This window comes from Platichthys flesus, chromosome 12 (assembly GCF_949316205.1).
Source record: "Platichthys flesus chromosome 12, fPlaFle2.1, whole genome shotgun sequence".
In the NCBI taxonomy this organism is placed as follows: domain Eukaryota; kingdom Metazoa; phylum Chordata; class Actinopteri; order Pleuronectiformes; family Pleuronectidae; genus Platichthys; species Platichthys flesus.
The window spans coordinates 13,489,060-13,516,737 of NC_084956.1; the positions used below are offsets into that span (position 1 = coordinate 13,489,060).

Below are 27,678 nucleotides of genomic sequence, written 5' to 3' on the forward strand. Positions count from 1 at the left end.
AATATCTTATTAGAACATTAAACTCTTAATGTTATAACATGATACTGATCCATTTCCTTTTTCTGTTATGGCAGCAGGTCTGAGCTCTAAGTGGTGCAATCCAATACCTGTACAGTCATCTCTTTTAAATAAAGCTTCCTACTGTTGCGATATCAATATATAAGTAACTTCCATTTAGTGGAAATTCAAGAATTAAAAGGTTTTTAGATCCTGTTGTCTATAAATCTGTTAATAAATGAATATGATCACCTGTGAGAATGACCGCTGTACCTTATTATGTTGAAGGTTCACAAATCTTGACAGTACTGCACCAACAAAGGGGACAAAACAGAAATTACATTTTAATTTGAAAAGGCTTCAAAACAGACATATTGAAATCCAAAGGCTTGATGGATGTAGATAATTATTGAAAAACAAAAACATTGCACAATGAATAATGGAAAATCCCCCATCCTGTAGTTACTGGGGTCTTCCTTCAGGTAATGGGATTAATATTGAAGTAGTTTGTTTAAAAGGAGGCTATGGGTCTGCAAGTCAAATATATGTTTCTATTCAGTACATAAGTAGACTGGCTTTCTTGAGTCAGGCAATTTCACACCAAATAAAATCCTCTGGAATTACACCTATCACAGAATAGTATAATATAACAAATATCTGCATTTTTAGGAACAAAATCACTACTGTTTCTTTATCCAAAAAGTTACATAATAATAATAATAATTGTATTATTTTTTTCTCATTACTGAGTAACAAGAAAAGAATTGAACTGATGAAACAGATTTGTTTCTTTAATGCCTCAACTTTACTCCCTCTTGCAATTCGGCCTTGCGTTTATTTATAGATGCTTTTAACAGACAGGAATGACACAGAGTACTTCTGCAGAAAGGCAGTGACCACAAGAACAGATACAGACCAGAAAAAAACAAGGACATAAAAAAAAAAAAAAACACGCGATGAGCGCCACAGCTTCTGTTTGTGTGTGCGTAAGTGGATACGAGAGAACATGCACAATATCGGGGCACTCAACAGTAAGGTATATAGGACAAAAATATAAACAGGAGGGAAAAGGTTCGGTGAGGCAGGAGGTAAGGTCATCTCTAAACTGCAATGGATGGATTTGTCCTCTATCTCAGGCTCTAAGAAGACATCTGATTCCCAGACAGTGTCGAAAAGCTTAGTTCACCAGTAGGGCTGTTGAAGGGGAAGACTCTGTATCCAGCTGTTTTTTTCAGTCTGCCAGCATCAAGAGCTCCTGCTACCTTCTGAGGGGAACAGTATATATTAGCTGACGCGGGATAAGTCAGACACAGCACCATGGAACGCCTCCAGAAAGTTAGACGTAGGAGTGACATCAATAAAGGAGCCACTGGAGACGGAGCGGGACGAGAGTAATGTATCTGTATTTGCATGAAAACAGACACATTTACGGCCCCTCCCCTCCCCGCCGTCGCTCTCCCGCGGTGCAGTCGTTGTTCATCACCGTGTTCGTTTCTGATGTGCATTAATGAACAAGCTGTCAGTGCCGCCACAAATGTCAGAGCTCGACTCATTTAGGTGAAGTACCTCAGTCATAATAATCATTATGTTGCTTACAGCGGTTGAGGGATGGGGGAGGCTAAGCAGCGCCGCACGCAGGGACGTAAGCGTGACTCAATTAAATAAGCTATCATTTCAAATAAAGGTCACATATTGCGCTGTCGGAGCATGAAAGGGAAAACACAGAGCATATAATTGAGCGAAATTCTACTTTTTATAATATTGTCCTCACGGTACCGAAGGCTATACTCCATTTATTAGGCTGTATATGCATCCCTTTACATTTTCTTTGAATAGTTCAATTATATGGTGTGCACAGCTATGTATAAAATTACAGTAGTTGCTATCACACGAGAGAAAGAAACCCATTCCTAAATTGTATCAGCAGTTCAAGCTGTTAGTGATTTTCTGCACAAAAGATTCAAGCTTGAAATTACATTTTTTGTTCTGAAGAGACCGAAACTACTCACCATTTGTTTCCGTCTCAAAATTAAATGTCTTTTGCTTTCAAGAATATAATCTGTTTTATAGACAAATTGGATGTAAAAGTTTATGTCAATGTTATGATCATTCGGGACAAATATCATATCCATACTTTCAAGTAGATGGCTGATTTTTAGATGGCTGATTTCGCTGGACAAAAAGGTAAAACAACAAACATGTCCTGGTCCTTGCTGTTTCGCACCTTCCCTCTTTGTTTAAATCCCTTGTTCCGTGGTTTCCTGTTTCCTTGCTCCCTGTCTCGTTTTGTAAATTTTGGTTAATAAGTCAAGTCATTAATGTCCTGTATCTGAAAACCTCAACAATTTCAAAAACCTGACTAAAATTTTGAACAGACACATTTTTAGATAAGTGCAGTGCTTTGGTGCTTTCTTATTACTCATCTTAAGGCACTTTTCATTACAAACTACAAGAAAACAAGCAATATGAAAACACCATCCCATCTACTGAGAATGCAATTAAAAACAATCTTTGTACTTAACCAAATGTGTTCCCTCTGAGCCAGTAAAAGACTCATTTCTCATACCATTACAGAATCTGCAGTCTTCACAAGGTAATTAACGAGACGCTGTATCAGGTAGCTAAAACCTGCTCCCACGAGAAATGATGTGGTTATTACCAATTAGAGAAAAGATAGTGGAGCATTGGTTAGTACTGTCATCTTACAACTAAAAGGTTTCTTTGTTTGAATCACAGTTTTCTACGTAGAGTTTGCATGTTCCTCCAAAATATCTCCACATTACCAAATTCTTCTAACCCTTCTTTCCGACAATGTCCTCATCTTTTGAGCCTTGGGCTGTGTCCTTGGGGTGTTTTCGTCAGTAACGCTGTTTTTCTAAAGAGATTTCTGTCGTCATTCTCTTTTATCTCGATCCCCTTCCTGACGTACTGGTTTGCACGGCTGCAGTAGTCCAATCATTAGCACGTGAGCTGCTGCTGCTGCTTCTTCTCTGTGCTTCAACCTCTAAACTCTATTCCAACCACATGATTGGTTCAGCGTGGTGCTATTGTCCTTATCATTGGCTGTTCGTGTTGTCTGTCAAAACATGAATGGAATGACTTTTTTCAAAGTATCAACCATGTCTCTATATTTCCATTGAGGAAAAGTTATTTCGCGATAATCATCCTTATCGTTTCATCCCCCAGCCCCACAGGTTGCTTGAAGTCTCTAAATTGACCATAAGTGTGAATGTGAGCCAAAATGGTTGTTTGCCTCTGGCCCTTCAATACGCTGGTGACCTGCAGAACATATCCCACCTCTGTATCCCACCTTTTTTACATCACCCACAGCTCGATGCTGATGGTTTTGAAAAAAGTGCCATGTGGCTTTAATGCATCGCAGCAAAGATGCAGTGTACATTTCTTTTTTCCCCCATCTGAGTTTCTGGTTCACAGTGAGAAGAATGATGCCTGGCATGGCTTTTCAATACACTTACCTTCACACAATTCAGCAAAACTGTGCAAAGACATTGATTTCTTTTGTGAAGACTTGAAGAGTGCCAAGCCTGACTTCTTTTTTTATTTCACATCATACCTGGTACAACACAGCATGCATATTTCTCTCAGTGGAATTTAGTCGACTCATGTAATACACAAAGACGCCATCAAATACGGTTGGTTGGGATTCAAAGGGAAAGACAGACCCCCCCTGGGAAGGGGAGTCATATGGGAGAAAAGTTAGGCAGCGCCTTTGAAGCCTGAGCAAATGAGGCACTTTTTGCTCATCTGGGGAGAGAATGAGCGAGAGGATGCCTGCGATGCAGACACACACACATACCTGCAGATGGATCATTTCACAGCAAGGACAAGTGCCATATCACTGCAGCAGCCTCCGCACAGCAAACAACTCATGTGGACTCTGAGGCGCGGGGCTATGAAATGAATTGTGCAACAGGGCTGGTTTGGCGGAATTGTGACATGAATTATTTTCGTGTTTCCTCAGGCACCAGTATAACTGCGGAATCAAAGCTAGAAAATGAAGCGCGCATTTGCAAGTGAAAAATATGTATGATTGGAAGCAGGACCCAATGATTGTAATGCACTGCTGTGGTGCTCTCGACACTGTGTCTGTCTCTGTGACTGTCTGGTGCTGTGCCTAAATTGGCACTTTGAACACCAGGGTGCACCATCGGAAGACTCCAATTGCGACCAGGCGAGCTGCATCTCCGCAAAACAATAAAACTGTGTTTGTCAGACTGCAGGCTGCTCCAGTGTTTATAGAGTGTGCTCCTGCGAGAGGATTTATCATCCTAATTAACTGTCATTTAGATTTTTCCTGTCACTCCGCTCAATTAAAAACCAACTTTGTTTGTCATCAGATTACAGCTTCACACAAACGCTGATTCATACGGTGGCCCTGAAAGCTCAACGAACAGCAACTTAAGAAAACACATGCAAGTTGACAAAACACATGCAAGTTGACAAAACACAAGCAAAGTAAGAAAACATCTCCATCAATTTCACAACACAACACAACACATTACAGAAACGTGCAGCAAATAGTCACACGCGCTGCAAATAGACACACGCGCTGCAAATAGACGAACGCGCAGCAAATAGACGAACGCGCAGCAAATAGACGAACGCGCAGCAAATAGAGGCGACAACACAACGGAAGTGTTTCCAGAGGACAGCTCAAAGGGATGGACATAGGAGACACTAAAACGTCCAATACACTATACAATTTCGGTTCCGCACAGGGGTTGTCATCCCGCGGCTCTGGAGCCGAACGCGGCTCTTCAGCCCCTCTACAGTGGCTGTACAGTACAGTGTTGTGCATATGTTTCATGATCGCTGAACTTAACGAATCAGTTTTCATATTATTAACGTGAACGTAACGATGAACGTGATTAAACGTCACGTTCATTTTTTAAATCATCATCGTATCAGGCCCTCATGAAATACCAGGAGCGGGCGTGGGTGTGTGTGTGTGTGTGTGCGCGTGTGTGGCCAGCGCACCGGGGCTCCGACCCCGCCCACTCGCTCGGAGAGAGCCACAGTGAGCTCTGAAGATTGTTCCGATCTAGAGACATGCCGTCTTCTCCAGTTAAACTGAATAAGAAGCGCTAACAAGCAAGCCCCTGTTTGTGAGGAAATGTATTGTCCATAGTGAGCAGGGGTTTGAAACCTTTACTATCAGAAGAGACATTTTGCCCCCTCTTCTGAGCGAGTGGGCGGGGTCGGTGCCCCGAGACCCGAGACCGGTCAGCCCGCTACACACACACACACACACAACACACAAACCGGTCAGCCCGCTACACACACACACACACACAACACACAAACACCCGCTCCTGGTATTTCATGAGGGCCTGATACGATGATGATTGAAAAAAAGTGACGTGACGTTCAATCACGTTCATCTTTACGTTCACGTTAAAAATATGAAACGTGATTCGTTAAGTTCAGCGATCGCGAAACATATGCACAACACTGTACAGTACAACCACTGCAGAGGGACTGAAGAGCCGCGTTCGGCTCCAGAGCCGCGGGTTGCCGAACCCTGTGCGGAACCGAAATTGTATGGTGTATTGGACGTTTTAGTGTCTCCTGTGTCTATCCCTTTTACCTGTCCTCTGGAAACACTTCCGTTGTGTTGTCGCCTCTATTTGCTGCGCGTTCGTCTATTTGCTGCGCGTTCGTCTATTTGCAGCGAGTGTGTCTATTTGCAGCGCGTGTGTCTATTTGCAGCGCGTTTCTGTAATGTGTTGTGTTGTGTTGTGAAATTGATGAAGATGTTTTCTTACTTTGCTTGTGTTTTGTCAACTTGCATGTGTTTTGTCAACTTGCATGTGTTTTCTTAAGTTGCTGTTCGTTGAGCTCTCAGGGCCACCGTAGATTCAACACTGTGTACATTTACATCTAGCGCTAAAAACAAACCATGTTACTCACAGTTACTGTGAAATGAACTTTGTTGGAGCCACACGTGACCTTGACATCTCACCACTGACACAGACAAACATTTGGTGGCAGAAATTCAAAAGTTCAGAAGGAAAGACGCTTTTGGAACATGTATGCATTATGTGATATATGTTGTCATCTTTATATACAGTGTACTGTTGACTGTAATGAATGTATTTGTATTTATCCTTTATATAACCAGGAGGATCCCACTGAAATACAATATTTATTTTGCCTGTGGGCCCTTGTCTAGATTTGCAACATTGAAGTAAAAAAAAGTTTCAAATATAAATACAGGGAGGGATCAAAATACACACACACACACACACACACACACACACACTCACAAACAGTCTAAAACAACAAAGCATTAAGAAATGGCAAAGAACAGAGAACACACATACAACATATAGGAATAAATAGCACAAATAAATTGTGTTAAAATAAAGGCCATAACATTGTTTTATGAAATATATTTGATATTTAGAAGTTTTTTAAACATGCCAACAGAGGGTTATGATGAAGATTTTGCGTTTAAAGATGGACGACATGACGGACCCCAAAAAGTGAAGCCCAATCCTCTCTACTGTCCGTGGAATAAATCACAGACAGTAGCCCAGTTAGTCTCCATGTTAGTGGATGGATCATGTCAAAAATATAAAGTACACATGCATTGTTTTCCGTCGAATATAATTTCTGTTATTTTAGGTGCTTCTTTCCTTTTAATAAGTTATTTAATTAGGTAAAAATGTGGTAAGACGTCAATATTGACAGCCGAGAGGGACTCTCTCGATTAGTCGAGCACATGTACCGACAGGACCTCAATACTGCAGCTCCAAACCCTGATCACTACAGTACAAGCTCCAAACGACCTCACGTCCCCTGTGTTTGCAGATTATTGATTCGGGAGTCAGAACTTTCTCTATTAGGTTGGCGTGTTCCTTCTTCGAAAGAGTAAACCAATTAATAAGGCTCGAAAAAATAAATGAACTGATCTAACAGAGTGGTCAGATTAGCTGCAGGAGGTAGCTACTTGCTTATTAACCCAGGTTGTATTAAGGTGTGAGATTTTGGGGGAGATGTTTGATCTGAGTGTGATTTATAATGAGACCGCCGTGTTCAGGTTTCTTTCCCGTGCACAGACTTAGTCCACGATGATTCAGTGACAGCCGCAACAGAAAAACAGCAACTTGTATAGATTTTACAAAACCCAAAGATGTGCCCACCACCGTTTGGACTCGTGCAGCCCTACAGTTTAATTTACAACTCAAAGCACTGTATGTTCCCTGCTCCCTCGTGTTGATGGATCTGTTCCAGTGGGACCAATTATTACGATTTTTTTTCGTCGCACCCTGCGAGATGAGCCTGTCTTCAGCCTAATCTTCAGCCATGTGACATTTGGTGTAATTAATTCCAGTTGAGCCCTCTATTTCTGGCTGGCTGTCTCTAATGAAAGCAGGATGGTGCGGTTTTATCACCTCTCGCTAACACCTCCTGTTTGGAAGGCAGAGCGATGGGTTGGAGGAGAACACAGAAATGTTGATGAAGTGGTACCCAGAAATCAGCCGGACCAAGTCCAAGTCTGAATTGAGGCGGTGTGGCCTAGTGGTTAGAGAGGTGGTTCTCCAACCAGAAGGTTTACCGGTTCAAACCCCACTCTCTCCCATCTGCATGCCGAAGTGTACTTGGCAAGATACTGAACCCCTAATTGGCCCCTCATGAATGTTGAGTGTACTAATTGTAATTCACTTTGGACAAGAGCGTCAGCCGAATGACATGTAATGTAATTAATCAATACAAATACAAATGGGCACTAAATTGAGGTAAATAAAAATACTTATATTTGTACAAAATATTCACCATTTTCAAAATGTCTACATTTAATAATTTATTAGGGAAGTATGATATGATTTGGATATGATATCTCATCTTCAGCTCGAAAGTTGAGATTGACTCCAGCCAACTTAGTTTGAATTTCTTATTAAAGCACACTGTTCTCACTCTGAAATTTCGAGATTTACTCACTGACAAGATCCCTAAAGCTGTTAGGAGACTAGTATGAAGCTAGCCGGGTGTTTAAAGACTATTTATAAGCTTAGAATAAAACGTCCGATAACACCCCCTGAAAGTATTAATTCACCATTTGAGGGATCACTAACTCGGCTGCTTTCTCGCACAAGTGCTGGATTAGATGTTTTATACCACTTCTTATGTCTGTATATAGCAAACATGGAGCTGCAGACAGGTTGCCTGGAGATATGACGTGTTAATTAGTGAGCTCTGGATGTGCCGGCTGCTGCTGCATGTAGCCGCGTTCTCATCAAACTCTCTCGGCAAGAAAAGTGAAGGGCTGTATTTTCTCCGAAATGTCAAAGTATTTCTTGAACACCTTAAGAAGTCTGCTGGTAGAGCCTGAAGACAGGACCTTTTAAAAACAACGGTTCCCAAGGTCGAAAATCTGAACACATGCTGAATGGTTTCCTCTGTTTCCTAATAAGCCTCATTGAATAAAAATAGTCCAACTTATTAGAGCACGACTCCTCTGAGACGGCGCTGTGGCTGGTGACAAGCTTAAAGAAGGTCATGCTCCTCTTTTATATAAATTAAAGATTCTTGCTTTATATGATATCAATATTTCCCAAATAAGTGTTTTTGTTATTAAGACTGAAAGGGATAAGGAAAGAATTACATCAAACTAAATTCCCAATTTCCCTGTTGTGTAGCTCAACTCTATCTTAATTTACAATAAGATGTAGGGAAGACAAATAATGCAAATGGATTTTCACAGGTGGCAAAGACATGTTCTTCTGTAATATGTTTCATACAATGCTAAAAAGACAATTTGACTGCTGTTAAATCGTATTCTCTTTTATGTGCTGCTGTCTTTGGGGCTATGATTTGTTTGTACAACTGATGACTATTGATGCATGTGTATGCCACTATAACCCTCCACAACACACACTCTCACTCAGGTGCAAAAAACACATATCGTTTGTATTTATATTGATATTAGCTGTGGCTTATTTGTTTTTATTAGGCTATGCATGTTATTGTTAATGTGCCTCATATAGTCATATTATTTTCTGCATACAATTTCTTATTAAATGTTAACCATATTCAGGTACATGCTTTCCAATAATCCCACTGTGTTTTCTGCCTCCTTCTGCACTGTCAGTTCGATGTGTTTTCTTTGTGTCTGTGTCTGTGTTAAGTTAAAAAATCATTTCTAATCTAAAGTCCACAGACTTTTGCAGCGATTACCGATCTCTAGAGAGAATTCAACCAACTGGAAGAGCAGGCTAAAAATAAATAGTTAACATTTGAATGAAAATACTAATGCAAACCTCTCGCTCAAATTGCTGGTGGGTTAATATCCCAATATTGTGCAAAACGTCCGCGGACCGAATAAAAAGAATAGGGGAGAGACAAAGATGAAGGGCAAAGGATCAAGAGAGATGGAGGGCAGGGGGAGAACATCAAGCTATCTGGAACTGCCGAGGTGTAATTTACTTGAGAGACGACAGGACAGATGCAAGCAGAAGTCCCAGACTGATAGCTTCTGGTTATGAGGGGAGTGGAGCATCAGTTATCTGGTGGCTAAGTGACAGAGCGTGTTGATTGTGAACAACACAGCCACAACTCTTCGGAGAGGAGCGCAGGATCTTAAATCAAAGAAAATTCCTGTCGTTTTTCTCTCGCTCTCCTTGGCAATCTATTTCTCCTTAATATTTCTTCACGTGGCCCCGGCACTGTATGGCGGCTTGTTTCACGCTTTACAAATGACCAGACAGAGAGTTCGGCCGGCTCCCGCTGCACTGTTCGCTAATATAAGCCGTGTCGGGAAAAAAGGCCCAGATATTGAGCGTTCACATGCATTTAATAGACCCTATCATGCACAGTACACATCGCACAGGCCTGCAATTAGACCCACAATTATGTCCCTCACACAGCAAAGTTTCACACGAGAGCACTCGACACAAGCAGCCGTGCTCGATATCAAACCAAGGCCAGCATTAGCCCGAACGCTACACAGCAGCAGGCAGCAACTCCCATGGCTGAAGGCTTGAATTGGGCTGTCAGTGCAGACTTGAAGGAGCAGCACTGGGCCTCAAGCAGCAATTATCAGACTGGCAGCTGCTGATAACTGCCACCAGACAAAACAGAAGCGTGAAATATTACTCCTTTCTTCTCAAGTCTTTTCTTCTTTTTTTTTTTGACATCCTCAACTCTTAACACGTCTTTTGTACCACTCCTGCAGCGGACCGCCTCTGCACGAACTCTGCATGGACTGTGAATGTGCACACCTCTACTCCCTTAATCATATATGTATATAAATAAATACGCCGTCTGATTCTCATTAGCAGTCGAGGTTAGCTGTAGAGCCAGGAAGATGCAGACCCTTAACCGAATTCCACAATGTTACCCTGACTTCATCATCCATTGATTTCCATCCGTGGATTTGAAGTTAAGTGAGCAAAATGTTTCCTTATCTTTACTTGAAAGTGAATTAAATTTGGGCTAGATGAACGAAAGGATTAGACAAGCTCTGAAGGTGACCCTCTCCTGTTTCCACCGCATGAACCAGCCTTTCTCTCTGCTCACTGCGACTTGAGAGGAGGAATAGAAAAGGGAAAAAAAGACACTTCTAAGACCGCAGAGTTCCAAAGAGTCTATAATTTAATATTGCCGAGGTTCGGCCCCGTGTTCTCGGTTTAAACAAACTTAATCAGAGCTGACGTGTGTGGAGTGACCTTCCTCACAGGGCAGGTGATAAAAGTGAGTATTTTAGTATGAGTAAGAGATGACTCAATTACTTAAATATACAGGCAGCAGTTTGTATAGCAATGAATCTGTTTCTCTATGTTGTTCATCAGTGAAGTTGACATGTGTTTGTAAAGTTAGACATTTTTCTAGACATATTTTTTATAAGATTTAAATAATAAAACTCATATTTAACTAATCTTTCCGGGTAAAGATGTCTCAAGCTTTGTCTTCGCTCATGGATTTACACTCTCGTATTTTGAATAAGATTGAAAACATTCAGAACTTACATATATCCTTTCAAAAATTTTAAAGAGAAAAGTCCTGATGTTACATAAACGATCTTTAATATATATATAGACATGAAATGTCAGTATAATGTAGTTCTGCTTTGGTTTGATATTTTAATATTGGGTTTACATTATAACTATGATGATCTGCCCCTTCTTGTAAACTATGTTTGTGTTTCCTGTTTTATTTTGAAATTATAGTTATTTTGTGTTGTGATTTTACTTCCTGTCAGATTTGTTTGTTGTCAAGTTTCTGCTTCACCTGTCTCTCTTTAGTTAAGTAGTCCTAAGTTTTTCTCACACCTGTCTTTCACCTTTTCACCTACTAGAAATCATATGTCAGTGCTATAAGAGCTTTGAGTCTTTTTTCCTGGGTTTTTCTATCTTAGTTGAATTGGAACTGTGGTCTGTGGATTTTCGGCCTACTCTCCTCTGGATTTGTTTGGACTTCTCTCCCTGGTCTTTGGCTTGACCCTCTGTAAGTATAGTTCCTTTTTTGTTAAACATCCATTTAATATTAATGCACTGAATTGTACCAAACTCTGCCTGTAGGTTTGCATTTGTGTCCTTTCCCTTCTGTCTGCTTAACTAGTTGTGATAATTACTAGTACAATACCCCTGTTTGGTCAATAATGTTGTGGTGTGTATAAATTATAGGTTACTATCAACTAAACAAATATGACAGTGGTCTCTTTGTTTGCTGTAATGACGTTAAAAAGGAGTTTAACTCATGATATGACTAAAATTACACTGTATTGTACTACATATTCTTAAACTACATACCCATTTTACACTTACTTCTTACACTTTGCACTTGTATTTGTGGCTCTGCATGAGAGGAGCACCTATCAAGGGTTCTTGATACTATAGAGCAGGGGCAGCTAATTAAAAAATAGATGGATACAGATGGAGAAAATGTTCTCCTGCAAAGGTCAGGAAATAATATATGTCCTTATATTATTATTCAGTGCAATACGTGTTGAGATATTGGATGTAAAAATGTCTGTGTATAGTCAAAAGCTGACTATAATATGTAATGATAATAATTGCCATTAGAAAGATTATAAATAGATACTGTTAATTCTTTGTCATCTAAACAATAAAAGACACAAGACATATTTTGTAAAGGTGACTGATAAAAACGCTTGATTTGGGAGAAAAAGTGAAAAACATTTCCACCTTTTCACCTTTTTTTTAACTAGCTTAGTTAGTTAACAAAAACGTTAACGTACTTAACATTTCCAACAACTTCAACACATCTTAACAACCTTTCTCCACTTTTCTTGTTCAGTGACAGAAGGGAGCTCGCTCTTGTGCTGCCAGGATTTTAACTCAAGGCAGGAACACTGTAGTACTGTTTCACGTTGCTCCTTTTAACAATCACACATTGAACATGTGATACACACTGATTGTGAACTGCCTGTCGGAGAAGAATGAACATGTACCTGTCTGTCCAGTCTTGATTTGAAGTGTCTACTTTTCTCTTCTTGGAGGAAACCGTGTAAAGTGACTTTTCTTACTTTTCTTCCTCGCTTGTCTGTCTGTTTTTCCTCCTCCTTGTTTCCAGTGTATCTCACCGTCAGAATGCTCTTAGTGATTCACAGATTTTGTTGGATTCAGCAGGTTCATGTGAGATTATTTACATTTCCTTGGCTGTGTAACCAGCTTCGGAAGAGAGAGAAAAGCTGTTCAGGTTCAAATAGACGTGTGCTGTCTAATTTGGATAATTCTCAATGATCAGTTATAGGTCTGGATCTGGATAAAACGGCATCTGGTTCAGAATCCTGACCGTGATCCGACCATTAGTGACCTTAATGGAGTTCTCGAATGTAACATACAGTTAGGGGTATTTTCTTTAGGGTAACATAAGGAGGATGCTCCTTACTTGTTCTTGTCTTGCTGCGTACTCAGCAATGCACATGACTGATGTATTGTAGGACACAGGTCGACGTCTCTTTCACCCTGGTCTCTTACAGGTATATCACTGTGGAGGTCTTTTATGAGCCGGCTACACCACCCATGATTCATCTGATGTGGTCTGTTCCTGACAGCACTGACTTTGTGAGGCATATTCACTTCTCTGCCACGGTGGGAACATTCAATAACCGTCCCGCTGACTCGGAAACAATAATTATAACAACCATAATTCATTAAAACACATCTCTTGTCCTGACAGAGATTAAGATCTCCATTTGTTGAGGGAGCCATTTTTATCACTGTCCCCTTAAAAGTGCTAAATTGCTCATATTAAGATTGCAATTATGTTTTACATTTCTATGCCTAATATTCCGTTGTTGCAGAACACAACTCTGCAATGTGAAGGAGAGAGCACAGGCAGCTTAGAGGAGGAGGATTGGGTCAATCTACAGTATTTATGTAAATTATAAAGGGACCCTTTATTATCTAACACTCAGAATTCACTTTCTGACACTCTTCAGTACAGCCTCTCCTCAAATATTGTTATTTGTGTTGTGTCCGTTGGTGTACTACTAAATGGTAGTGGGGTGAAAATTTGAATGCCATCAAAGCCAAAGAAAAATACATTTAATGTCTTTGTAAATAGTTTTATCATGATTAAGGATTCATTTTCTCCAGAATTATGGGGCTTCCATGCTTCTCACAACGACCCACTGATGCTACTTTGTTAACCAGGTAACATTCGCTGGGCTGTAACTCTGCTGAGGAATGGGATGTCAAATTGAATAAAAGTTGTCTGCACTTTTCATGTTGTCAGACCTTTATAAGTGTTGAGATAGAAATATGGTCACAAAGGGCTTCTTAAAAAAATATATAATTTAAGCTATAATTATTCCATCCCAGTTCATCCAGGGGAGAACATAAGATGTTCAGCTCGGAGGGGGAAAGACTATAGAGGCACCTAAATAGTAATTACCAACGCCAGTACTCCTCTGGTGACGCTTCTGAGGATTTGGAACTCCTTTTCTGATGAGGTCAGGTCCTCATTATAATTACTTGTTTCACTTAAGTATACACAGCTGCAAACCCGAGCGCAATAACAGCAATAGTAATTAGTGCAGTAGAAATTATTAGTGGTGAACTTCAAAATCAGCAGGGAGCCAATGCTTTTTTTGATTGAATCAATGAAATTACTATAGGCTGGTGGGGAATAAATAAAAGGGAAATCAGCAACATAATTCTGGAGAACTTCTCTTTATGTGCCTTAAGCTCGTGTTGAATATTTAATGCCTAGATGAGGCAAAAGACGGAGAAGTAAAAGATAAATCTCTTTGAATTATTTTCTTTCTGGATTTTTCATCAGAATTCATATGTAAAAAATATATCACATCACCCGTTCAGGAATTTGCACCCATTTATATCCACGGTCCCTCCATTTTCAGAGGCTCAACATCATTTTAAAGTTGACAGTTTCATGGCCTGCTGTGGCTTGCTCCTTCCTTATTTCATGGCAGATTAAGCAGATGCACGGTCGCAATAAGTTTATGCAAGAAGGCCAACATTAGGCTGAAAAACATAACAAACCTATCAGACAGAGACTTGTGGCCAAACCAATAATTTGGTACATTCCACATTAAAAGGCCTGGGAGACCACGGAAGACAACTCAAGTGAATCGTAGAATTATTTCACTGGAAGAAAAAAAACCTTCACAACATCTGGCCAAGTCAAGAACATTCTTAAGGAGGCAGGCGTGTCATTGGCAAAGTCTAGAATCAAGAGGCGTCTTCATGAATGTAAATACACAGGGTTTACCCTAAGGTGCAAACTACTGGTAAAACTCAAGAACAGATTGGCCAGAATATACTTTGACAGAAAATATCTAGAAAATATTCTTTGGATAGATGGAGCTATGATTAATTGTACATGAATGATGGGCATAGAATAGTATGGAGAAAGAAAGGTAAGGCTCATGATCAAAAGCATACCACATCATCTGTCAAACATGGTGGAGCCATTGTTATGACATAGGCATGTATGGCTGCAAATGGAACTGGGTCACATGCGTTTATTGATGATGTGACTGGTGATGGAAGTAGCAAGATGAATTCTCACGTGTATCGGGGCTCTACTATCTGCTCAGATTCAGCCAAATGCTGCCAAACGGATAGGAAGGTGCTTCACATTACAGAATGATAATGACCCCAAATCACACTGCGAAAGAAACTTAAGAGCTTCTCCAGGGAATGAAATTGATAATTCTTTATTGGCCGAGTCAGTCACCTGACCTTAACCCAACTCAGAAGGCTTTTCACATAATGAAGACATAACTGAAGGCAGAAGGGCCGACAAACAAACAACATTTGGTGATGTATAAAAAAATAATCCTTATTTTTATAATTATGTTAGTTTGTCCAATTACTTTTGGGCCTCTGAAACTGGAGGAACTATTCAAATGAATGGGTGTAATTCCTAAATGAAGACCTCTGTCTTGGTAATTAATACAATTAACCCACTCCATCATAATTTAATGGATATATTTGCCCGACCTGTCTCTGGACAGGTGGAAATGTGTAAATAGTGAAGGGGACACACCAATTGGATTTTCAGACTATTTCTATAGCTGGTGGGAGAGCACAGGGATTATTCTCATTCACATTCTTAGTATAACGTTTCCTAGCCAGTAGCTACATGTAAAATCAGGTAAAAAAGTTAAACGTGTTTTGATCGAAGATTGAAATGGCTCAATTCGTTTTCAATGGAATATTTCAACTTTTGTTTAATCTTGTCCAAAGTAGATGTATAATGTATTCAGCTATTAGACACTTCCTCTGTTTTCCTGAACGTTGATTCAAACCTGTATTTGACTGAACAGATGTGGACAGCTGCTGTGCCGTCGCTTTCAGCTTCTCTTCACTCTCCCTCTAGACTGTTTGCGTCCCCATGTTAAATTCACAAGTAATTTGGCAAACTAAACACACATTCTCACATGGTTACTTACATGGTTGTGGCAAAAGTTTAATAAGCCATGTGCAAACTGTTTCTGAGGGGATTTCTCTCCCAGTGCTGGGCATCAAAAGCACCAGTGATCTCATTAGCGTGAGGCCAGCCCTTGACAAATTGTGATTGAAAGAACCCACAAAACATCCTCCTGCAGCGCCACTGTGCAAACGTAATGCGAAAAAAATGGTATATCTGACTGTAATAAACCTCATTACTATCTAATTAATTTTTTCATCCCTTTAGATTTCTTTTTATATCAGATTTATGTAATGGATCAGTCAGAGTCACTTCTAAGAACTGCGATGTTAACATCGTAACCTCACACTCTTTTGACGTACATGTAATTTGGTCCCATGGCCCAAGAATGAAGATTTGAATGTAAATACATCACTAAGGGGGAATCCACTTTGAATTGTAAACTACATGCATAATGGAAACAACCATTATGTTCAAAGCCTTGTACAGCTATTCAACTGTATTGGAAAATCAACATTTTCAAATGTATATATTTTATTTAACATTAGAGGAGAGCTGTACCCTTTCTGATGAGTGCAATATCCTTAAAAAAAATACTGCAGTAAGTTGATGTGTGTGACGTCATGGGCCAGAGAACTTCTTCTCAACCTCAGCCAAGTCAACTGTTTTTATTAAGAGATATGATGAGATATTATCGCCAAGTTGGACTGCGATCAGCTTAATTTTATTTTTGAAGTCTGTCTGTTAACATCCACCAACAAGGACTTGTTTGCTGACTCAAAAGAATCGTTCTCGCTCCAGTTGATAAATACCCTTCATAATTTTCTCTCTGATATTGTAACCAACCAGTATGTTTGGGGATTAATGGTTTAACGTTGCTAAATTTATATTCTTTAAATCGTGCCAGATCTGATACTTTTCTCTTTTAAACGGTGGACAGGGATAAGAACTGCTTTTTATTGCTGAGGCAAATTAAACGTTTAAACAGTTCACAGTTATGATATAAAAAAAGTGCAAAACTCATCAAATTTAGCCTTTCCCAACAATTTTATAATAAACAAAAGTGCTTTATGAAGCAAAATACTCTCACTTCCAAACTCATCATCAATCGTCTTCCCACGGACGTGGCCATTTGATGCACGTCCCAGTGTTGGAATCTTTTCTTGTGAAATACAGACTCACTTTGGACCACTTAGCTTTAGGCTTTTTTATGTTGTGTCAACTCGCGTCTGGAGCAACTACAAGCCAACTGTATGTAAAGTGTGTTGCCACCAGAGTTAAGCGAAATGTTGACTCAGTACGTGTGGGGATGTTTATGTTGCCTGTTCACAAGGAAACTATTTCAGGCCATAGCTCAGGTGCCGTAATGAGGTATGCGAAAAGGTTCGAAATAGAATCAAACTCATGTCCTTCATACACTACATTAAACATGTCTACTAACATACAAAGAGACAGAGTGAGATTAAGTCCTTAAGGCGTATCTTTTTCCAAAGTACTGCCTGCTTCTCTCTCCCCAAGCAAAAGCTGTTAAACAATTTGTTCATTCATCAGTAATGTGTTGGTGGATGTGCAGGAAAAGTAGCTTGTTAAGCCCCTTTCTCCCACTGTAGATCAGATGTGGCTCATCAAACGACAGAGACATGGAAAAACTCCGCTCTGCTGTGGCATTGGAAATAGCTGCAGTGATGTCAAGACGCAGCAGCTTGTTCCTCTCAGTAAAAAAAACACCTGCCACATCTCCTGCTGCTGCCAGAACGTCAAGAGGGATGGATTCTTGTGAATTTTTGCAATTATTAGTTGCTTTTGAGCAAAATTTAGTTTTTCTTCAATGTTCTGTAAGGCTTAGACGTTGCCCCTTTATTACGGCCTAAAATCTTGTCATCCCTCTTATTCTGGCGCTTGGGTTTTAGTTGTTGATTACCTGATTGTCCCTTCTTACACATTTTTGTTAGGATGTGTCAACCAATGTCCTAACCAGGCATGTCATCTATACTTGTATTCAGATTCACAATTTTAATTTCAGTTGGTACCTGAAAAGGTTTACATGCTTCATGTTCAGCAAACAAATCCCTTTCCTCAGAGAAGTCCATTGCTGCAGGTCCTCTTTTCATCCTCTGTCTGAAACACTTGGTTTTAGCTCCTTTCTATCTAAGCTCCTCGTCCAGATAAAACCAAGTCTGCTCTGATTGGCACACTGGCCCACTCTGTTGTGATTGGGTAACAGATTCAAGCTCATAGGAAAATTCCTCTGCTCTCACTTTACCTGGGTTTGTGAGGGGGTGTGGTAGATTAACCATTATACATTATGCAAATGTGGGGCACTGGGACCTCACATGATGGAGTTATTAACTTCATGTATCTACAACCAAGTCCAGATACCTTTTGATTGCACTGAGAATCTTCAGAGATGACCAATGAGCTAAAAGTTAGACTTGATAGGTCGTCTCATAACATAAATACATATAATAGAGCTTTTGCAATGGTAGAAAAATCAACTTGCACAATCTAGGTGGAGACTTTGTAGTGTGGGAACATAAAGACGTAGCAAAGATTCGATAATGAATTCACAGGCTTTTGGTGCTGGGAGCAGAACATGCAGATATGTTGTTTTCATGCAGCTTCATGCCCTCTGGCTTGTGACTGTGGTTGCTAATAGATTCTCTGGAGAGCTCCTGTAAACATCAGATCAAGTTTGTTGTGATTTGACTATTTCTGAGAACACTTCAGTCACTGAGTTCACAATCCTGCAACACACCACTGTGCGGCAAACAGTCAAATATACATAATACACACAATACAACATTGAAATATATTTAATAGACAGGAGCTGTGGAGGCAACTTTGCTGTCTGATGTTTTCAAGAATAATGACCCACCAGGGCTTCAACACTTCTGCAGATTTCCAATCCATTCCCTCATCTTCTCTTAGAAGGTAACATTTTTCAAAGGGGGGGGGATGGAAATTAAGCATTATTGTTGTTAATTCCGGATCCTACAGTGCGACACAATTGTCCTAGATGTGAAGCCAAAACTCATGATTTATTTGCTCCTACAGTTCGATTGTTTGAAATGACCTGATCGCTCACTCTGTACAATGCATCTGCTCCTCCGGACAAGCTCCATACTAGTGTTTGTGTAAAAGAAGAAGTGGGAAGTTTGTTACCTAACAATGTTAACCATGGAGAACCATGTTGCATTGATCATGTGTCATTCTGTGTACCGAAACATCCTATGCGATGGCATAAGGACACACTTGGAAGACCAAATATTTTGCGGGGGTTCTATACCGGGGCTACTATACCGTATCGTAAATTGATCACCAGCTATGCTCTGATTACTGCAATGTAATAACCTCTTTATCACTTTATTTTTCTTTCTTGCTATGCAATTGCTTCCAGCCATGAACTATATTTCCTTCTATTTTGTTTAACCATTTCGTGCACAGGCAGTGAGCGAAAAAGCGGGACTATGCCTCAACTGTACAAGAGCCTTACAAAGGCAAGAAGAAACTTCTGACAGGCCAGAAATTCATCTGATCTTCCAATCCGAGGTTGGGAGCATCTAAAATCGTTCCGACTCATGCGACTCACAAATCGCGCCAAAATGTTTTTCAAATTGCACAGTGTGTTCTCAGCTTTGTTCGCAGGGGGGAGACAAAATCCTCCCTTCGCCTTTTTAAGTAAGAAATGTAGATAATATTCGACTTCCTTGAGTTTGAGGGACAGAGCAGTTAATACAGTCCAAAGAGTGAGATGTGAAATAGACACTTTTTTACAGTCTGGGGTAAAACAATACATAACAGCTTGTCTAACCGACACTAAAAGTATGTCCTATTTAAAGTGTGTATTTGTTAAACTGCAGCATTGCTAATTCAACACAGTTTCAGGTTCACAACAAGGTTTCTCTGCACAGTTGATGATAAAAGTTGAATTTCATTACCACTGTTATAGGAAAGGGGCAGCACGTCTCCAGTATTATCTTAATACCAGGGAATTTAATAAATGACTTGATTTTATTTTGCGGTGCTCATCAGTCATGATTTGTGCTTCAACAAGCGTCAAGCCAGGTGAAATCAATTTAAGAATGTCATAATGATTGGTAATGCGACTGAGGCACAATGAGTCATGAGTGAAAAGCAGCTAATCCTCATTTTCTCTTGCTTGGAGCTGAATGGAGCTCTATTCTAATTCTATTTTCATGATGACTGACTCATTCCTGCATGTCTCACACTTTTTTATCAGCTTTTCTCGCAAAGTTGAACCGAGGCTTACTTTTTGTCTTCATTACCTGATTCCAGCATTACAGCCTGGGATTTTTTGCATTTTTATTATTCTGTCATTTGTTGACATCCCAAGGGCAGTGCAGCATATTGTAGGAAAATGCTTTTAGAGGTTAGTTTAGTCAATAATCGAATGTTGGCCCAAAGTGAACAAACAGATCTTTTCTACTGGTATTTTCATGTGATTTGATATGTATTTAAACTGCCTTCAGGAAATAGCCATATCGTCATTCTCTAAGGTCTCACACTGACAAAAGCTTTCACTCTCTCCCGCCTATTCAACTAACAATCAGCCGTATCAGTGAAGGCATGCACAATCTTTAATAGTGCTACAAGTTCCCCTGAGTTCTGTGTGACTTCTATCTGTGCAGGTAGTGTCTGATCGAAAGTTCTTCTCCTGGGTCTGCTGAGACCATTCAACAATACAAACCCATATTGTCGTCTTTACTGATACCAGCTCTTTCCTTCGGCTCTTCTGGATCTTGTCGAATTGTGTCAAAGAGACAAACTGGCAGCTTGAGGGCTCATGTACCACAGTCGGACTGTAGATGTTTTACTTGCTGTGGATATTACTGTTGATCCCTGCTACACACATTTCAATATGGAGATACTTGTTGCAGCACTTTGGTTAAGTACGACAACTTATACGGCCATTGTTTTTCATTTCGATATAGATACTTTAGTCATCTCCAGGTAATTGCTTTTTCTGCTACTCTTATGATACAACATATGTGTGAGTTGGTTTCCAATGGATAACAGTCAGTAGGTATTTCGTGAGGGGAATGACCCCCAAACCATCACCATGATAACCTGCCAATTGTGACAAGAGGGGATAGACAACCCTCTATCCCCTGTGAAAGAGAGTGCTGCCTGTGCAGATTTGTGTTTGCAGGTCAGAATCCTATAGTTAGCGCTGCCAACTAAATAATGGAATCCAAAGTTCTTTTTAAAAAGTTGAAACTGAATTGCATTGTAAAAAAAAAGGACAGAGCTCTGTGCCTGTCTCTCCCTGTCTCTCCCAAACAAACACACTGACCAGATTGACATCAGCCACACTGGGAGAAATCCTATCCACTTTCACTGTGCACGTTACCGGAACAAGCAAACAGCTCTCTAAAGAGTCGTTTTCAACAACAGCCACGACCGATCATCTCAAAGTTTGTTCACAGTAGTCAGTGGCGAACACAACATCCTGCTAGTTACATTTGAAAAATATAATGACTAAATTACATTTATTTAAGGCTCTGCTTTCTCTTGTCATTGTGTCAGAAGGAGTTCACCAACCTCCTTGGAATAAATACAAAAAATCCCCAACTGATAGCATTCCATATTGGTGTTCTGTGTTCTCTTGTGTCCTGAAAGTTGTGGAACACACTTCTCCGGAAAACCTGAATTGCTTGATACATCTATGGGATTTGCACCAGGGATACACCAAGAGAAAGTGACATCCAAATGTTTTCTAAATAACACTTTGATTCCAGCAATTTTACATTTGATAGAGATGATTTAAGAAGACATTTTTCACAGGAATAATCACTGAAATCAAAGCTCTGTGTACCCACACCTCTCGAGCTTGTAGACATCCAGTGCCACGCTCAAGGTTACAACGTTAGATGTTCTCAAACTTCTCCCTACAAAAAAGTTTTGGGACATAGAAACTCCAGCCTGAGGGGGAAATTGTGTATAGCGTGCTAAAACTGGTCTTAGAAATTGATACATTTAGTACAGTACAGAACTTTGTCCTGTCATCCTGTCACTTTTGTGCTTAAAATCAGTCGTTTGCGCTCAATACAAATACATTTTCATCCTCTTACCCACATCTGGATTGCCTCTGTGTTGCATCGGTCAGACTGATCATTGCCATCATTCAACAGAGCCAGGAGGAAAACGTCTAAAAATAACTTGTCTCGGGCTGAGTGCTGCCTGTGATATTGTTTTAGTGTACTTATCCTCCTGTTTGAGGAAAAGGCATTTTCTTCAGGCACATTCTTTTCATCCTCATGTGGCATCATTAGTTCCAGAGATGTAAACGCAGTAAATGACAGAGTTCAAGTGAAAATGAGAGGGACCTTGTTGTGACTGTCCCACAGCTGCTGAGCGACGTTCGATTTGAGGGCTGTACTGTACATTTTTTTTTTTATTATTAAATCTAATGTTGCTACTCAAAATTACCATGACAACACAACTCTCTTACCATTTTTCTTTCGGCAGTTTGAACTCGTATATTAAGACCCTTGTGACATAAACACAAGATGACTGTTGGTTGGACTTTCAGCCGAAATGGCTTCCCATAAGCTTTGTCAATGAGGGACAGTTTAAAAGCTATGGTGTCTGAAGATTGTGCGAAATGAAATGTTTATCTGGTGAATTAAATCATTATGTCTAATATCAACAGTATTTATTTAAAGTGAAACATGTTTAAAAACTGTAAAAGTACATTTAAAAAACACTACTCTGTGTCACTCTTTCTACCTAATCCATAAGGATGTTTGGAACAATCAATTTAAATCAATACTAGGTCGTTTTAAACCTTAAAATAACAGCTTCAAATCATTGTGATGGTACACAAACTTATTATGAGAATTGCACATCTGTCATTGCCACAGCGCCCCCTGGGTACCAGGAACTGCGACTGAGAGACAACTGGCTATCCATTCTCAGTGTGGACATCATGGCAAAGAAACGTAAGAGGACATTGTTGCAGGCATCAAAACATAAATAAGGAAAAAGTGACGAGGAGTGAATATCGGAATATATAGTTCACATATTCACGAAAGCTCGAAAAGGCCAGAGACAAGGGAACATAGCACCCTGGTGTTGTTGTTATTGGATAAATTAGCCACAACCTATGCTTGTAGAGGGAGCCTGAGTATTACAGAGTGAATTGAGTCTTGCATAGTTTTGTTTCAATGGAGAAATAAAATGGGCACGATGCTAATATCTTTGTTTTCCTGGTTATGTGCATTAGATTTTCTGGAAAATCGAATGCGCGTCTCCTTCCAGAGTTGTTGGCAGAAGTAAATCTCATGATCTACAGCCGTAATATTTATATCTTCTGAAATGGTTTAATTTACAACAGCTACACTTTCTTCTCACCACAATATGACAGATGTCTCCCTTCACTTTTTTTTTTGCATGCGATTTACCTTTTCATTGACGTGTTCTACCTAATTAGGTTTTCATATCGACTGATGTCAAAGATTCCAAGTTGGCCCTGGATCTTCATCTGGGTATGTAGGAGCATCGAGGGGATTCCTCTCAGCACTGCAGCGCTTCTCATTTTAATCCAGCATCTGATTTCTCCTCCGAGTCTCAAGAGTCCTCGTACCTCCTCAGTATTGTGAATTCCACTTGATTAGCCTTGATCAATGTCTCTTCTGATCCTCTTGTTGTCATGGTTCATGTGAGCTGCTGCTGGTATCATCATCTATACATCAACCATGTAATTACTATCACATAGGCTTCTGCGTTCTTTTTTTATACAAAAAGCTTTATATTTCTGTTGTTAAAAACGAGGGATGTCGAACAGTAAAACATTTGTTCTTCTGATGACATGTTTATCTTCATTTTAGGGGTTCTGGATAATTTGTCGCTTTACCTTTAAGCTCATCTTTGTTTTTTTTCTAAGAAACGCTCTTTTTGAAACGTATGAAGATAATATGGCATAAAGTGAAAGCCAAAGATGAAGAAGACTGTGCCGGTTTTATTTACTTTTCCCGTTTTCTAATATCGGGAATTTTAGTGAATTTTTGATTGTCAATTTGCAAAGTTTTGCACCCAAACCTGTCCTCCTAACATGCTATTTTGCAGGGGCACCGTCACTGCATCCTGGGCTCAATGCCACCGAAGATGATGAAGACTGTGTAAAGCTATACAAAAAAGCCAGAGTTTCTAGTATAGCAGAGTGTAAATGGGTTCAGTCAGACCGTTCAGCATTGCTGTGTCAGCGCAACAGAATGGTCTGACAACAGCCTCCCCTTCTCCTGCCTTTTCTAACAGCTTATTTTAAGATTTTGTCCAGAGCAACATGAAAATGCTAACCCACCAAAGTATTAATGACCCATATACGTCACTACAATAAGGAAGCATGATCATTGATTGTAATCCAAACATGACATTTCTGTGTATGAAAGTTTTGCTTACACCTTTCATTACTGAATTTACCGTAATAATCCCTTATAATTAGTAGCATTACAGTTCTGTAAGGCAGAACCATAGTGAATGAACAAATATATTATTAAAGTGGTGTTTTATAGTTGTTTATACATCCACAGCCACCACCAGTACAAGTCCACACTTCAGTGCTTGTCATGTTAACAAGTAAAGTCATAATTATTTATTACCACTATTGTAAATAAATATATTCTCAGCGGCATGTTGACTGTGAAATCCATGATTGTGTTTTGTTGACCTTGTCAGGGTTCTGAGCTTACTTCATTAATAAGAAGGGTAAAAAAAGAGGCTATTGGAAGTGGAGGTTGGGGGAAGAACAGATACGATTGTGATACAAGATCATCATAAAAAAATTGCTGTTTTGCAAATAGTCCACAAAATCGAATATTATTGTATCAAATTTAAGAATAAAGCGATGCCACTTTTATCCCTTCAGAAGATGTCACCAGTCCTAAACTATTAGAAGCTTTAAAAAACATGTCTCATAACCTCAGGGAAATCCCGACGTGGATTCTGCACCGCAGGGATGTATTTACAAGCAATTTCATGTAGTGGACTTTGTCACTGGAAACGGCAAAGCTTTTTACACGTAAAAAGTCCTGCTCCATAGGGAGAGGGAGCTGACAAAGGGAAACAAGCAGCCAATAGCAAAGTGAAGTATCCACATTCACAGGCACAGGAACGACAAGAACATCAGACAAGAACGTTACAGACCGCATATCAAAAACAAAAACAAATGTTTGTTGGTTCATTTGTGAATATCCTGTAGTGGTTGAACACATACAGTTTACAACAATGCGTGGAAAAAAGATTCATATTTCAGCTGCGTAACCACCTGATTCATTACACAAGCAGTCAAGGTGAAGCTAAAAATATAAATTGACTACAATGTCTCACCTCCTTGCATTCAGTCTGTCATTTACTGCTAGCAGGGTTAACTTGTTAGCACCTTCCTTCGAAGAAGGGGCCAAACAAACAGAGGGAGCAGCATATTTAAGATGTTTGTACATGAGTATTTTAGATAATCTAAACCGTAACTTGTAATAGCCATCTACAGGCGAGTGTGATTTAGAGTCCACGGTAACGACCCACGCTTTACGCTAAGCTAAGATAATAGCCGCTGGCTGCAGTTTATGAACAGACTGATATGACGGTGGTATCGATCTTTTCATTCAACTCTCAATAAAGCTGTTTTACAGACATGAACCCTGGAAAACCTTTGCCTTTCACATATAAAGATTGCAGCAGGAGAATTCGAGGGTCAGAGACATTCACAGCGACAGATACATTTACGGAGCATGCAGGTGTGGAGTGGTAGCTTGGTAGATCAGGTAGAAGAAATTAATGTGTCATTTTTTTGTGTCGGCCCTTATCGTCAAAAGCTCCCGTATCTCATTGAAATCACATACTAATCACTATATAGTGGGTTTGCCATTAATTGGTGATGTCCCAATGTTTAGTAAAATTTGTTATATTCTATTTAGTGCACCCATTGTTTCCCACAATGCACTGTAAAAAGTAGTGCACAACCGATGGTCACAAACCAAACAATATACCATCATGTATTGCACCAAGACACAGAGACAGGAGGAGCGAGGGAAGCAGGAACAGCCCGACCTGTAGTATAACTGTAATTATAAGCAAAGCAGCAAATCACAGCACAAAGTGCGGGAAACAAGTTTATTTCTACAGTTAAGGATGATTCTTAATTTTCAAGTATTAATAATTAGTGTAAAATAAACATTTCCGTATGTGATTCGTCTTTATCCTGTGACAATGATGTGCTTTACTGGCGTAAAGAAAATACGCTGAGTAGTGTCCGAGAGCATTTTTTTCTTGTCCCCATAAGCTCACCACCTTTTTATAATAAGAAATAGTGAGTGAGTGGGTGATTTCGGAAACAACCATTGTCTGTCCAAGCTGAAAATGTATAAATGTATGGCACTTTTTCTTCATATCGAGATATTTTCTTCTAGATTGGCTTCTGTTATGTGTCACACACCTCTATCACATGTGCTCACTTTCTCTAGACAAGGGCGCCAACAGAAAAAGTTAAGGAAAATGTCCAGAGCAACAGATTCTGCTTTCTCATATACAGCCGTCAATGTCCTCACTTCAGAACAAGTCTTTTTTAGTGGTAAGTAATGAATCAATCAAATCTCATTTGTATAGCCCATATTCACAAATCTCAATTTGTCTCATAGGCCTTTAACAAGGTGGGACATCCTCTGCCCTTAACCCTCATCAAGAGTACGGAAAATCTACAGGATATAAAGAACGTAGAAACCTCAGAGAGAGAGTCACCTGTGAGGGGTCCCTCTCCCAGGATGGACAGAAGTGCAATAGATGCCACGTTTAATGACAACATCAGAAAGATGAGGGTATTTGCAGCATTGATTAGGATAAACACCTTGTAGCATAATGGAAGGTAAATTTATTGATGGATAATTGTCAGATAACCCCTCAATATTGGTTTTCCTCCCCAAGGCAACACATGTTCTGTTATTTGAATCTGTTCATCTTCATGCGTATCTCTGATGAACATGGAGATGAACAGACTGGTTTGGACACATGGTAAAATATCAATAGGTCCCATCGACACCTTCCCTGCAGCCAATCAATTAACAGCACAAAGTGACATTTTGTTTTTTCAGTCCCTTCACTGCCCTATTCACCTATTTCACATGATGTTTGTTCTTCAATCACTATCACCCCACATGGCCACCGAAGCCCATTGGGATAAATAATATTGAGGGGTGTTCTTTGTGATGGACCCGCCGGCATCTCATCTACCTTTTCTTTTCTTTTCTTCCTTTATTGACACGACGTACAAAAATGGCCTTTCTCTGCACGGAACTGCAGACCCCTCCCCTTCTTTTTCCATTTCTCCTCCACTCGCTTTCACCGAAGCCTAATTACATGGTGGACAAACTAATCGATACAGAGGAGAGCAGAAGTCCCCAGAAGGCAGCTTGAGGACCCTCTCCCCTCCCCCGGGTCGACCCTTCCCATACTTGCACTTACCCACTAGTAAGTCATCTAGACTTTTTTATACACATTAGAACCAGGCCTTGCCTATTCCCAGAGACGACTCCATGTTGCCTAAACAGAGGAAGTGCATTACACTTCACCTCAGGGTAAAGCAAATACACCATTGGAAAAAAAAAAAAGATGGGGGGAGATGCTGCCTCCATGTTGTAGCTGCACAAATGGTTGAACACAGGAATGGTGAGGAACCACATGTATTTTTGATGTTATGTGTATTTGTACGCCCAGCTGTTTTGTTGTCTGTGTTGTCACAAAAACTACATTGTAGCACTAACAAGACGGAAAGAAGCAGTTGCA

At 39.9% G+C, this 27,678-nt stretch overlaps 1 protein-coding gene across 1 annotated transcript in view; it reads left to right on the top strand.

Annotated features, from left to right (window-relative positions):
* The first annotated feature begins 11,240 nt into the window (after positions 1 to 11,240).
* Positions 11,241 to 27,678, top strand: part of LOC133966586 (neurexin-1a-like) — a 294,707-nt gene continuing 278,269 nt past the window's right edge. Inside the window, 1 exon segment of the mRNA XM_062401563.1 lies at positions 11,241 to 11,466. The gene's annotated coding sequence lies outside the window, so the exon portion shown is untranslated.